Below are 5073 nucleotides of genomic sequence, written 5' to 3'. Positions count from 1 at the left end.
AAGACTGCAGCATTGTCTTCAACTCAGATAACTCGCTCATCCCACCTGAGGATGGTGCACCTTGATTAGGTGTAGGAAAGGAAGGAGGCTTTTGAAAGCCTTGTTGAGCCTTATGAGGAGGGACATATGGTTGATGCTGCTGCGGAGGAGGGGTAGGATAGAGCACATTTTGACTTGTCCACCTCAAATTGGGATGAACTGCCCCTTGGTTATTAGAATAGGAACCCCCTCCTTGCCTGTATTGTTGAAAAGCAAGGACCTGTTCCTTCTCTGTAAGACAGCCAATAGCAGTGTGACCATCGTTGCTCCCACACCTCTCACATGTGACGGCCTCTCCTCTAGTAAGCAAATGGACCGTCTGAGGCTCCCCAGCAGAATGTAGCTCCAACTTATCAAACCTAATTCATGGCTTCCAGCTGAGCCACAACTTGCTTATCGACTACATGAACTATTCTAATACTATCCCTCGGGTTCCCATACTCAGCACAGTGGGTCGCCATCTCTTCAATAAGGGCCCATCCCTTATCATCGTCAGTGTTCTTTTGGAATCTTCTGTTGGATGATGCATCAAGTATGGCTATGTGATCATCATACAACCCATTGTAGAACTGATTGGACAGAAACCTCGGTTCAAAACCATGGTGAGGAAGAGACCTCACCAACCTCTTGAAACGGCACCATGCTTCATAGAAAGTTTCATCAGGTGCCTGCTAGAAACTAGTGATTTTTCTCCTCAGCTTATTAGTGCGCTGCTGAGGGAAATATCTCTTATAAAAAGCAAGAGCAAGGGTCTCCTAGTCTGTGACCCCTGCGGTCGTGCGGTCCAAATCAGTCAGCCACTCCCTAGCTGAGTCAGTCAAAGAAAAAGGAAATAGCACCTCCTTAATCTTGTCTTGAGTTACCCCTTTTGTGGCGTGGATAGTAGAACAGTAGTCCGTAAAGACCTCCATATGCTTCCTCGGGTCTTCCCCTGCCACACCTCTAAAGAGATTTCTCTCCACCAGATTGATATAGGACGGACGGATGTCAAAAGTATTCCCATCCTCAGTCTGGAGATTGAAACCTTTAGGAATAGATGATGCTTTAGGTTCGAAATGACTAGCAATGTTCGACATCTTTAATGGTTGGTTTACATAACTGAAAGTGTCTTCTTCAAAAGACGGGTTTTCTGTAAATAGGAAATGCTGAAGTTCGGGTTCGAAAGTACTCAGGGCTTCCTGTTTTGATTCTCTTTGCAGACGGAGTCTATGCCTGAATAGTCTCTCTGGCTCAGAATCAGCTTAAACTAACTCCAACCTGATTGACCTGGGCATACACAACACTGAAAGAAAATAAATAAGAACTCTCTCAAGGAATAAAATTCCCTGAGACGGATAAAATAAACGAAACAAAAAAAGAATGGGCAATTGCCTCCCCGACAACGGCGCCAAAATTTAATAGGGCTGTCGTATACCTATCAAAAATAACTAACTAAACTAACTATATAGCTAGGGAAGTCAGGTCGATCTCCTCAGGGAGGCAAGATATCTGTAAGAGTCCGTCTATTTGGTCACAAAATTAGGGGTTTGTAGATTGATTTTCTAAACTAAAGGTGTAAAAGAAAGAGAAGCAAGGAAAGAGAAAAAAAGACAGAAAATGAGAATAAACTATCAATAAAGAGGGAACATGTCAGGATTTCGGTTCACTACGGTATTCCAGTGACTCAACTGTAAACAACTTAGATAAATTACTGCGAGACGGATATGGAAAGGTCCTTCCGGTCCACTTTCTACCCTAGATTCCCACTAAATTAACTTCCGTCCTTGTCAGGGTAGTCTACTGTTCATAGCAGGCCTATTTAGTCCAATCTTCCGATCTAGGATTAAATTTAACCAGATTAAAAGGGTGACTCAGAAGCGTGCACTTAACTAAGTCGGTAAATACAGTTATATTGCTATGGGGATAGAGTCTCACAATTAATTCATCTAACCTATTTACTATATCGTCCCATTTCTACCGTAGATCCCCTAATCCTAACATGAAATAAATTAGCTACTCATGCTATTAATATTGTCAAAACTAATAACAAAGAATAAACCAACATTAAACATAATGAAACAATAATTAAACAGCATAAAAGATATTAGGGCAGGAAATTAAAGGAACAAAACGAGTAATTGAGATGAATAAATGAAAGATTAAGAATAAAAGAGAGTAAGGGATTACAATCGCAAGAATCCGGCGTAAAGAATAACTAAATCCGAGCGAGAAAATTCGAAAGCAGAAGTTACAGTGAAAGAGAGAAAGCAACGTAGTGTTTACAGTTAAAGATGATTGATAAGATAAAAACTGAATGCCAATGACCTAGTTATTATGCGTTTAAATAGAAAAATTACTAAGTCCATAAGCTAAAAACAAGTTCACGGACTAATTAAAGCCCATGATAGACAAAACCACTCGATCGAGCAGTCTGAAACAGCTCGATCGAGTACTTCTCCAAGTAATCTACTCGATCGAGTAGAATTGTTGCTCGATCGAGTAAATCCTAATTCCAGCACTTTTTGATCGAGTAAAATTCTACTCGATCGACCATTTCCAGCCATAGAAACCACTCGATCGACCAATAAAACAGCTCGATAGAGTATTCTTCCTCCGAAACAGCTCAAACTCGTGACCGACTGCTCCATAGACCGTTCCTTCATGTATCCCAATGCAAGATCTCACTCTGAAAAATCCCGTCTCCTCAAAATGCATGTAAAAAGGGACGAAAATGGTATGATTCTACTACTTTTACGTTCATTCCTACAAAACGGACAAAATGAACCAAAGTAGCCAATTTGGGGCAAAATGCAATATAAACAGTACGAAAGTACATAGAGATACGTGCTAAAATAAGCAAAAAAGACTATACAAAATGCACTTATCAGTAATATTGGTGCACTTGAGTTCTCCCATTCCTAGCCTCTTGCACACCGAGTATGGCATGACACTTACCCTTGCTCTAAGGTCACATAATGCTTTGTTGATTGTGGTGTCGCCAATGGTGCATGGAATAGAGAAACTTCCCGGATCTTTGAGCTTTGGAGGTGAACTTCCTTGTAGAATAGCAATACTCACATTGGTAAAGGCAATTGTTTCTAGCTTCCGGATGGATTTCTTCTTGGTAATTTTATCTTTTATGTATTTTGCGTAGGCCGGAACGTGATTTATCAATTCCGTGAATGGGATTGAGACTTCTAAGTTCTTCACAATCTCCATGAACTTTACAAGTTGTTCATCAAACTTAGGCTTAGCTTGACGACTTGGGAATGGCAGTCTAATAACAATAGGCTCTTTTTCCTTAGCTTTCTCTTCATTCTTCTTCTTTGAAACTTCATTGGTGGTGGGTTCTTCTTCCTTTGAGTTCTCCACAACTCTTTGCTTGTCACTAGCATTCTCAACATCTTCATCAATTGGCTTCTTTGGCCCTTCATATCTTGTACCACTCCTCAAATGGATGGCATTCACCGTTTCATGTCTTGGGGGATTACCTTGTGGTGGTAATTGCCCCTTTTGTCTTTGAGAGTTAGAAGATGCTAATTGAGTCATTTGAGTTTCCAGCATCTTGGTGTGGGCTAGTATGTTGTTGATGGTGATATCTTTGGCTTGGCTATCTTTTTTCATTTAGGTGAAAAATTCTTGTTGGTTCTTTTGCATTTGGAGGACCGCTTTTTGAACATCAAAGCCTTGGTCATTTGATTAATTGTATGAAGGTTGATTTTGATAACTTTAGCTTTGGTTATAAAAGGGTCTTTTAGCTTGATTTATCATTGGAGGTGGGGTGTATGTTGGTTGGGGGTTTTGAACATTTTGGCTTTTATACGAAAGGTTTGGATGGAATTTGGTATTCTCACTGTAATAGTTGGAATAAGGGGTACCACTCTTGTATGCTCTGAAAGCATTCACTTGTTCACACGTTCCCCTACATTCACTTTGGTCATGTCCAAAAGTTCCACAACTTTCACATACTCCACTTGGAATTGAGGATGATGCCACCATAGCATTAACATGTTATTTGGGTGATTTGGAAGCTTCATCAAGCTTAGCCATGGCCTTCTAAAACTTCAAATTGATGGTGTTAAAATGAGCACTTAGTTGAGCACCCAATTGAGTGACGGAATATACCTCATGCTTTCCTCCTCTAGTAGCCTTTCGAGGTCTACTATATTGTGAATTATGTACCGCCATTGGATCCCATATTGAGGATATTGCGGGAATCTTCAAATAGACCGTTCCAAAATTGTTGCACACGGAACCAATCACTAAGTCCATGGTGTGGACAAGAACGACAAGTGTCCTTAAATCTCTCCCATGCTTCATACAATGACTCCTCATCCCTTTGCTTGAACCCGGTGATTAGGGCTGTCAACATATTGGTCTTCTCCGGAGGATATAATTTCTTGTAGAAAGCAAGTGCTAACTTCTTCCATGAGTCAATACCAAGGGTAGCCTTGTCTAGGCTCTTCAACCATTGCTTTGGGGTACCAATCAAAGAAAAAGGAAATAATACCCATCGGATTTGGTCTTGAGTATCTCCGGTTTGAGAAATCGCATCACAATAGTCACAAAAAGTGTCCATATGTGAATAAGGGTTATCACTAGGCATCCCTCCAAATTGACTTCTCTCAACTAGTTGTATGAATGCATATTTGGCAATGAAATTACCGGTTAGATGTTATGGTGTAGGAGTACCATGTGGTAGGTTATCCTCGGTTGGTATGGAATGTGATGAAAATTTACGCATCGTGGGTTGATTTTGTGGTGGGTTTTGTATTGGGTTATCCTCTCCTTCTATAGCAAAAGGGTTGGTAAACTCAACTCTTGAAGTATCTCTAGCAACTCTTCTATTGTTGGTTAAGGTCCTTCAAATCTCAAGATCTATAGGTAATAGATTACCTTGTGATCGCCTAGTCATGCAAAATATCAAACAACTCGAAAACAATTAGAACAACCTTGAGGAGATTGACTTCCCCAAGGTAAAGAAATACACAACTAAAAACAATTAATGAAAATCAAATCAATTGAACACCGTCCCCGGCAACGGCGCCATTTTCT

The 5073-nt window shown here is 40.4% G+C and overlaps 1 non-coding gene across 1 annotated transcript; it reads left to right on the top strand.

Moving 5' to 3' along the window:
* Positions 1-633: 633 nt before the first annotated feature.
* LOC141610166 (small nucleolar RNA R71) lies at positions 634-740 on the top strand. The gene has a single exon (XR_012528062.1). It is a non-coding gene; the product is annotated as a small nucleolar RNA R71 (small nucleolar RNA).
* The last annotated feature ends 4333 nt before the right edge of the window (positions 741-5073 follow it).

The sequence above is a fragment of the Silene latifolia genome, chromosome 10 (genome assembly GCF_048544455.1).
Source record: "Silene latifolia isolate original U9 population chromosome 10, ASM4854445v1, whole genome shotgun sequence".
Lineage (NCBI taxonomy): Eukaryota > Viridiplantae > Streptophyta > Magnoliopsida > Caryophyllales > Caryophyllaceae > Silene > Silene latifolia.
The sequence above is the reverse complement of the archived record's forward strand: the minus strand, read 5'-3'. Positions and strand labels throughout refer to the sequence as shown.